The following is a 9,515-nucleotide window of genomic DNA, read 5'->3' on the forward strand; positions in this document are numbered from 1 at the left end:
GTCCTCCCGGACGCATCGTCCCCACGCACTGGGCTACCGGGCCAGGGTGGCACTAGCCCCCTGGTTACGGTGGGGACGCCCCCCAGGCCTTTATTAATAATGCGCTGTTATTAATTACGCAGTTTAATTAATTATGCGCATGCAGCGTCTACCAGCGGCTCGCTGGTGCTGCCTTCATAAAAAGCCTTTTGCTGGCTGGCATTCTGCACGCAGGCCTCGGACTCCGGAGCCAGTTAAGGCACCGGCGATGTTTTGGCACTGATGATGTTTTTGGCCAACGCCGACCTCCCTCCAACCGCCGGCACAGCTGCGCGTGTAAACAGGAAACCCCAACACCGCAGCTCCCGCCAGACCCAGAAACCCCAACCCCACAGYAGGCAAAAAGACTCCTTCCCAAAAAACATCAGCGGCTCGGCGGGCGTGGGGGCGGCTGGCAGAGGGGATGGGTGGCAGCCCAGGTTCATTTGAATGCGAGCCATGCAGAGCGCTCGCCACCGCCACTGAGGTGTGGAAATCTCGCCCAGACGAGGAGGGGRTTCTTCCCTGCTCGCAGGTTTAGAGGGAAAAAAAAAAAAAAAAAAGCCTTATTAGAAGACGGAATTTTAGGCAGCAAATCCGGCCCCTCTCAATGGCTGCGCTGCGCTCCGGGAAGGCTGTGAAATGGAGGGGTTCGTTTTGGGGGGATGTAGGGAGWGTGTGGTGCCCCAGTTGGCTGGAAGCCCCTTCCCTGCCCTCCCCATCAGCATCTCCAGCAATCATCACACCCTGGAGTGTTCGGTTTCCCATGGGAAAAGGGAAATACCAGGCTGGCAGCGACATGAAAATGAAACAACCTATAGCCTGGTCAAAATTGAAATTCRAAATCCAAACTGCCAGCAGCGGTGCCTGGTGGGAGGGCAGTCTGGCAGCAGGCTGGGGTGCCATGTCCCTGGCAGGAATGCAGCCTGTGCAGGTCTGTGTCCTGCTGGGATGGCAGTGGTGCCCCTCTGCAAGGACACATTACCCACACACCCACTGTGGATAAGGGCCATGTCCCTTCAGAAGCTCACAGAGCCATTGGAGCTACTGAATAGATCCCTGCACGTYGGTAGGTGCAGGGCAAAATTAAGGATGGAAAATTTTAAATGTATTTATTTTTACAGGTGATGTTCCAGCAAAATATTCCCAGTGAATTGACAAGCACAGGCATCCTCCCCAGCCATGGGCACCCTAAACAGCCCTGAGTGGAAGCTGCCAGGCAGTGACAGACCAACAGTCCAAGAAAGGGGCCAGGAGAAGGGAAACTGCTCTGGGAGGTCAGGAAAGGCCAGCTAACCACCAAAACTTGGGAGCATTTTGATATCACRATGAGCCCTGGCCACAGGGGCTCGAGGGCTCTTTTCTGCTCCTGGGAAGTCRGGGATGGGTGCAGGGATGTCGCCAGCCCAGGCCAGAGGCAATAAAGCGCCTGGAGTGATGCAGCAAAACAGGATGGAGTCGYGTGTCGAAATAAATCATCCATGGAGGCAAGGCGGGGAGGAGGAGGAGGTTTTCTGCTCTCCAGCCTCCCTGTGTCTAACAAAGCCTCAGAAAGCCCAGGTGGGCAGCAAGAGCCGGGGCAGGATCTGGCCCCAGCTGTCCCAGAGCGGAGCTGGTCCTGGCCAGGCACTCTGCTGCTCCAGTTCTGCCAGGAGCTGGTTTTTCCATCCCTTCCCAGCTCCCACGGCTTCACCTTGTGGCAGGCAATGCACAGAGCTGCCAGGAGTGATAAAATGGCTGTCCCCCAAATTTATGGAGTTTATCTGTGAATAACTCTTGGAGGTGAAGCAGCCGTTGAGCCGGGGAGGAGGAAGGCTTCACTTGGGGAAAAAGCTCTCCCAGGGGCAATGCAGGGTGGGCAGGAGCCCAGAGCTAATTCCAGGGATCAGCAGGGACGTGCCCTATGCCCCCCAACCCCCCCAGCTTGTAGGGCTGGAGCATTGCTGGGGTGAACTCGCCGCTCGCCCACACCGGGGGAAGCCGAGGGCTCGTTTCCCATCCGCAGCGCGTTTATGAGCAGCTAAGTCCTGAAGAGGCTTTGGCACATCTCCGTGGCTCCCGTGGAGCGTGTTTAGCACAGCAGAGATCGCTGCTTCTTCCAGCAGCACGTGCATGCCCGGGATTTCCACRCCGGCCAGGCATTGTGCCCCATGCTCTCTTCCCATGCCAATCTTTTCTTCTCCTCCCCCCCAAAAAAAAGCGTTGTACCGATGAGCTATGGAGCASYGTCCTGATTCCTGGGGAAGCACAGCTGAGGCTGAGCAGGCTGGAGCCTCCCCCTCATACCCCCTCCYCACTCTGCTGCAGTAACATCCATCCTAAGTTTCTGAGCCTCTTCTAATTTTGGAGGCCTTTAGCAAAGCAGGCGCTGTTGCAGCCAAACGAGGCTGCCAATGTTTCCTTTAAAAGCTGCTTTCACTCCGAAGGACTCTTCTAGATGGTTTGCTTTTAATAGCAGGCTGCAGGGTGCAACGCCCAAGTCGTGGCCAGGGCTGTCTTTGGAGGGAGAAGGGACTGGATGGGCATTGGGACCGGGATTGGGGACGTGCAGGGAGTCACACGGACACACCGTGGGCCATGGCAGYGCTCACGTCCATCCCTTTCCCRGTTCAGAGCAGCAAAGATCCTCACCCCCTTGCAGAGCTGATCCCACCGCAGCCCATTTCCTCCCTTCCCTCACCAGCTCTGGGGGAAATGTTTACAGCAGAGAGGGACAGAGATACAGCCCCTGATCGTGGTGATATCTCAGGGGAGAAGGAAAGGCCAGAGGAGCCGTGGAGAAGGGGGAGGCAGTGAGGTCAGCGCTCCGGTAGGTGTGAGCGCTTTGAAAAACCCAATTGCTGCTTCGGTACAACCAGATTCAGGAAAATGAAGCTGAAGTGTGAAAAATGAAAGTGAAAAGATAGGAACCAACCCACGGCTATTTATTCTAAAAATACTGACCTAAATACTTAAGCGCACATATAAAAGTAGTTGTCTTTGCTGATTTCCTTTATGAGAGTCTCCTGGTTTGGTTATTATTTCATCCAGAAACCAGAAGATGAGGATTTTTGGAGACATGGAGGCTGTGACATTCTGAAGTCTTTTGCCCAAAGCTGTATGCCCAAATGTCATCTGAAAGCCCAGCTCTGAAATTCATTCATTAAGCTAACAAGGACCTGTGGTGAGCAGCCCACGCCTCTGCTGCTGGGAATGGGGAAGGCTTTGGATGGCTCTCGTGTTTCTTGCTGGGTGGGATGATGGCAGTGGCCGTGGGCACACTGTGGGCATGGCAAAGCCTCCAGAAGAGATTTGGGAGCAGAGGGAGGCACTGGGACAGTGGCCTTGGCACAAAGCAACCCTCAGCTTGTGGCAGTGGCAGAGCTGGGCTACAGTTCCCATCTGGGCTGGGGTTCACATTTGGGCTGGGGTTCACATCTGGGCTGTTGTTTCAGGCCGTCACCAGCCTCTGCCCACTCACCACTCACCTGGCAGCAGCCAGGGCCAGGGTGTGGGGAGGCTGTGGGCAGCCTGAGTGCTGCAAAACTCCCTGGGAGCAGCGACACGACACAGCCGGCATAGCAGAGCCATCGCAGAGGACCATTGCCATCCTGCAGGCAGCCCTCTAATCAGATATTTTGGGGTTTCCCACATCCCTGCGGGTGTCTGGGCCAAGTAATGGGGTGAATGGCGAGGGAAACCCAGGTGCAGGGCCACGGGCAGTGCATGGGGACCCCTGCGTGGTCACAGCCCCCGATGCRGCACCGTGACCTGCTCCGCACGACCTTCCCGGGGAAGATTATGAAAGTGCATTACGTGTGGAGGCAAAACGGATGGAGGAGCGGGCAGGAGTGCTGGGTCAGCAAGTCGTGCAGGCTGGATGCGAGCGGTGAGTGCTCAGAGCGAGGAGGAAAAGACCGCGCTGGAAACAGTAAAGGTAAAAGCTGGGGGAAGGGGGGGAAGTGGCTCCCTGCCTGAAGGTCCCAGGGGGGAGAGCCAGTCACAGCATTTCCAAATGACAAAGTGAAGGTGCGAGCCAGGAAAACGTGGGCTTGATAAAATGGGTTGGTTTTGGGGTTTTTTTGAGTTTGGAAAAGGGGTTTTCAGTGCAGTGTAGGAGCAGGAAAGGGCACGTGGTCTGTGGCCTGGGGTGAGTCTGTTCTGCACTGCATTCTGCAGACCAGGGGATGGATGAGCTCCAGCCAGGTCCCCTCACTGCCTGCTGGGAAGAGAGGTGGCCATGCGTGGCTGGGYGTGTGAGCAGAGCTACAACGAGCCCTCCAAGCAGCAAGAACTGGGTTTGAACTTGGAGGATGTCGCAGAGCTGAGTGTCCCTGAGGACGCTGGCTCCAGTGGCAGGCTGCTGACTGGAAAGCCTTCCCCACAGCCCTGAAGTCCCCCTCCTYCCCACAAAACTCCCAGGAGCGATGGAGAAAACCCTCGTGGGCAGCAGAGCCAGTTGGACCACGGCTCACCCTGCAGCAATTTTTTACCTAAAATAAGGCTGCTAAAATAAGCGCCCAAACTGTCACCGTGCTCGCAGCAGATTTACAGCTCCACRCGCGCACCTGGCACCGGTCCACCCCGCTGTGGGAGCACCCACGGGGCCAGTGGCAGCAGGGGGGATGATCTGCCCCAAAATTCAAGGTCACCCTCTGTCAGAGGCGCTCCGGCCCCGCTGCAGGGTGCTGGAGGGGGTGGCTGGCTCAGGGCGCTGCCGGCGGCACGTATCAGGCGGAGACAGATGGAAGAGGTGACAGATAAGGGACTCAGCCTGGAGAAGAAACAGGAGAGATAGGACCCAAAGGCTCTGCCCCGGCAGAGAGAGGGARGCTCAAAGCAGACCCAGCAGAGCTGGATTTAGATCCCGTAACGCCGGCTGGGCGCCTGTTCCCTGCCTAAACCCCTCCTCGCCRAGGGCAGGGGGGTGAGGAAACCACTGATGTTGAACTGCAGATATTTAGGTGGTGTGGTGGGGTTTCTGCCTGGCTCCTGAAGCTGCTGRAAACTGCTGCCACGCTGGAGAGGCTGCGATCCTTCACTTGAGAACGGCTGACACGGGGCACAGCTCAAAGGCCGTGCTTCTGGGATAAGCGAGAAAATCCCAAGGCAGGCACTGTCCCATTGTCTGTAGGGTCTGCAGGCGCACACAGCTCTGCTGGGATGTCCTGGAAGGGTCCCTGCTATGCCATTGCCATAAGAGACCTACAGGCAGCACTTGTCCCTTGCAGCAGGCTCACCTCACRCTGGTGCCCTGCTCTGGCTGAGTCTGGGGACGTGGGCAAGGGGCAAAGAACGTGGGAACCAGACTCACCCAGAGCAGCTGGYACTGGCAAGGTCAGCAGAGGTGACACTTTGTCAAGGGCATGGGATAACCAGGGTCTGACATTTTGGATTTTGCCTTTGCCCTCTTCTTCAGGAGTCAAACCACGAGTGCGAGTTTGGAGCTTGCATATCGTCCGTGACAGGGAAGTCCTGCTCCTCGGCTGTTTTCTCCATCATTTTCTCCCTTTGAGCCTTCTACCTCTGTCTCCTCCGAAACGACAGGAGCCCACAGAGTTAAAATGCAGCAGAGTTTCCCAGCCTTTCCCTGGGGAAAGCCCAGGAGCCATGTCCCACAGGGGTGCTCCTGCTGGGCACTTCGCAGTGCCTGCCTGCAGCCGAGGTTAGCGCAGGAATTGCGGGTGAGGAATGGGAGCTGCCACGCAGGGAGCTGCTGGGGAATAGCTGCCACGCTTTACATTCACAGCCCATCTATTTTGCAATAACTTCACCATGATGTTCCCACATAGACAAGCCTAAGCTAGCATAGATAATGAAATGGGTTAAAGGAGACAGGCGGAGGGAGAGGAGAGGAGCCAGCAACTGGTAGTAAATCAGGGAGAGAACAGGGTTACTTTAAATTCAAGGTCTTGGTGGCAGGGCAAGTTTGGTTTGTGCCAGGAGGCAATGGGGTTCAGAGGATGGGACACTGTTGGGAACACAGCAGTGTCTCCTTTGTAGGGCCACCAACTTGTGTCCCCCATAATCCCCCACCCTGCTCCTCTCATTCCCCTGTGCCTGCCCCGTGGGTGTCACTGGCATTAAGCCCAGCCAAGGGCGTCCATCCTGGGTGGTAAAGGGTGATCACAGGATGCTGAAGGAGCTGCCAGGGCAGGCAGTGGGCTCTGCTCCKCAAGGGGAAGGTCCTGCAGGCTCGCATCAACTCAGGACCTGGGGAGACCCAGCCGCCGAGACTCCCCCACCTTTGGCACGGGCTTCGAGGCAGTCCAAACAAGCTAATTAAATCCTGCTCTGCTTAATCAGAGCCATTGAGCACCAGTCAGAAGAAATTAATCCCGTGTTTTATTAGATGCTGTTTGAAGTCGTGTTTGGCACCTCATCCTCGGTTCTCATCTCCTTCTGGGGAAGGAAGAAGGACATCTGCGGGGAAGAGCGAGGGTGCAGCAGATGGCAGCGGGGATGATTCAGGGGCTCGAGGAAGGAGCTGTGACTCCAGCGGCATCCCTGGGGGGAAGGGGGGGTGAGACACCTCTCCCTGCATCCCACAGCTTACCCCCCTCCCCACGGCTGAGAGTCTGCGAGCCAGGCAGGCATCCCAAAAATACATGTTCCTCCGCATTGCATGCTAATGGCTCTGCTCGAGAGGTCCCACCGCAATTAAAGCGCGAGGAGCATTAATATGCAACGTGGAGAGGCCACTCTTCCCACAGCTACTCCCTCCCAAACCTGTCCTTCCTGCTGCACATCCCTGCCCACTGGGAGCTGCCCACGGGGATCCCACAGCAGTCCCAGCAGAGCCTCTGGCAGCGTGCAGTGAATTTGAGCCTTCCTTTGCTGTGCCCAGGGGATGCTGCCTTTCCCCCAGCACCCAGCACCTTCTCCTGCCTTTGGGCTCAGCAGAGCAGGATCTGTTGGGTACCTACTAGGTGGGTGCCATGCAACACAGCCCTGGCATGGGAGACACCCTGACAGCTGGGAGAAATCCACAGGCAGGTGTTTAAAACAACCAGCCGGGTGCCGGTTTGGGGTTTTTAATGATTTCTGGTGCTTTAATTGCTGCAACCCAAGGAAAACGCCTGATGAAGAGAAAGTCTGGCCAAGTAAGGTAGCCCACAGGTCCTCCAAGCCTTGGGAGCGCTCGGTAGCCTTGGTACATCCTCTTACAACTCAGCTAGGTGAAGCTGCTGGCTTTGGGTGTGGGGATTAATTTTTTTTTCCTAAATTTCCTGTCATAACTTGCATTAAAACTTTGCAGAGCCATTTAATTGCGTTCTGCGGTGGTGATGATATGAAATTAGTCTCCCTTCTGATCTTTAGCTAAGTTGGTCCAAAGCACCGGCTTATAATTTGCTCTAATCACCGGGTCGCGGAAGATGCGAAGGCAGGGCCRGTGCCCGGTGAATTCACACGGGCTGGGAGTTCCTGCCCTTTGCTGTGCTGGCATTTGGCAGCTGGCAGGTCAGGCTCTGCCACCCTGGAATGCCAGTGTTGATACCTCCTTTTGGTGCCACTTTGGGAAGTTTTTCATCAACTGTTCTCGGCCATTTCCTCTAGAAACAGCTGGGAATTGCAGCTGTCTGGAGGAGAGGAGGGAAAGCCAAAGTGGTTTCCCATCTCCCTCCTCGGAGCATCTYGGAAACATCCTCCACTCCTGACTGGAGACCTGCGACCAGACTGCAGAAGGCACCTAAAGACACAGGGATCCCATCTCCCATCTCATTTTCCTGGGCTCGCTTCATGTCACAAACTGCTCCAGGGCCTGGGGAGATGAGGTGGCTGAGTTTTGCCTACTCACCCATCCCAGAAAATCAGTGAGTTAGAAGAAAACAAGCTCCCAATGAACAGGAGCAGCGCAGGGCAATAYTCTGGGCACAGAGAGGCCCTTTTGCTGCCGAGGGCACAGCGCCCGTCATTCCARTGGCATTAGTGCTTTCCACCTCCACGCAGGAGGTACAGGATAGCAGGGTATTATTTTTAACCGGGGATATTTAGTGAACKTCTCACGTGCTGCTGGAGGGTCAGATTTATCCCATAGCCTCAGTCCCAGGGGACACTCCCAGTTATTTTTGAACCCATCAGAGCAGCAGAGAAGCAGAGGGATGCGAAGGCTCAGGAGACACRAAGTCTGGGGTTTGTCTGGTCTGTCCCTCCAGTCTATGCGTAGAGCAGAGCCCCACACGCCTGCCTTGTCATGGCTGCGTCACCCCGGCCCCCACCCTACAAACCAAAACTTGGGCGAAGCCCCAGGTTTTTCCCTTTCTGCTGAGAGGATCTCGGACGCTTGCAAGTTTTGATCCTTTTCGACCTACCGCATTGCAAGACAATTTTCTCCCCCACCCCAGTTCAATTTAAACCTCAATTTAAGCTGTGAAGCGAGTTTGGCCCTGCTCAGGCAGGTCCCGATGGCCGTGAACATTCCCACGGGCGCCGCAGCGCTGCCGCCGCCGCAGCGGTCCCTCCCACGCCCCGCGGCTCCCCACGCCGCCGCCCCGAGCCTTGGCCCCGCTCAGACCCGACATCCCCGGKGTTCTAAGCGTAACCTCCCCGTTTCAGCAGCGGGGAACTCATCACACAACCCCTGCCCGGCGCGCAGCCGCCGTCCCGGCTGGTTTTTGTWCAGCCGGTCACTTTGGAGGTGGAGGTGAGGCCAGGGCAGGGGGAAGGAGCTGCTTGAAGCCCTTATTTCAGTGCTGCCCCAACATCTGTCCCCATGGGCACTGCCACCCGAGGCCGGCACTGATGGCTGGTTTGGTGGGCTCCTGCAGAAATGTTGGTGGGGCGAGGGATGCAAAACCCTGACTCCTAAATTAGGGTGCCCTGGGACATAGCGTGGCAGTGCCAAAGCCCACGGAGAGAGGCAGAAGGGCTCCCCACAGCCCACCCTGCGCGACCCCCACCCAGCCCAGAGGGGTGGCGTTCCCCGTGTGTTTTTAAGGACAGCGAARCGAACAAGCCCCGTGACTGGAGCTAGCAGCCGGGACAGCCTGTCCCCGGGCTCCACTCGGGGCTCCGCGCAGCCGGGCGCGCCTGGCCCCGAGGTGACCGCCCGCAGCGCGGGGTCGGGGTGCGCGGGGTCGGGGTGCGCGGCGCCGGGCGGGACCCGCCGGGGCCGGTCCGGAGGAGAAGGCGGCGTGCCCATTCCCCGGCCGCCTCCCTCCCTCCTTCCTCCTCTCTCTCTCTCTGTCTGTCGCTGCCTCCCGCCGTGTCCGTCCCGCCCGTTCCCGGCGGGTCCCGCCCGGCGCCGCGGAGCGGCAGCGCCCGCCCGGCCGCACCGGCGCTCCCCCGAGCCCCCCCGACGGGCGGTTTCAAGTCCCCCCTTCCGAGGTCTCCGCGGCGCCGGCCAATCAGCGCTCGCTGCGCGCCGCGGCCCGCCGTCTTAAAGGGGCCGCGCACCGAGCGGAGCGGGGGAGGCGGCGCTGCCCGCGGGCCCAGCCGGGCGCGCTCTAGGACCGCGCTCCGCCGCCGCCCGCCCTCCCTGCCCGCCGCGGGAGGCCGCTCACCGCCTCCGGAGCGGG

The 9,515-nt window shown here is 58.1% G+C and overlaps 1 long non-coding RNA gene across 1 annotated transcript; it reads left to right on the forward strand.

The window, feature by feature from the left end:
- The first annotated feature begins 3,210 nt into the window (after window positions 1-3,210).
- Window positions 3,211-7,265, forward strand: LOC130574036 (uncharacterized). Its single transcript, XR_008965378.1, has 2 exons — window positions 3,211-3,934; window positions 5,417-7,265. It is a non-coding gene; the product is annotated as an uncharacterized LOC130574036 (long non-coding RNA).
- The last annotated feature ends 2,250 nt before the right edge of the window (window positions 7,266-9,515 follow it).

The sequence above is a fragment of the Malurus melanocephalus genome, unplaced genomic scaffold, assembly GCF_030028575.1.
Source record: "Malurus melanocephalus ecotype Western Australia unplaced genomic scaffold, MMel_1.1 scaffold_74, whole genome shotgun sequence".
Lineage (NCBI taxonomy): Eukaryota > Metazoa > Chordata > Aves > Passeriformes > Maluridae > Malurus > Malurus melanocephalus.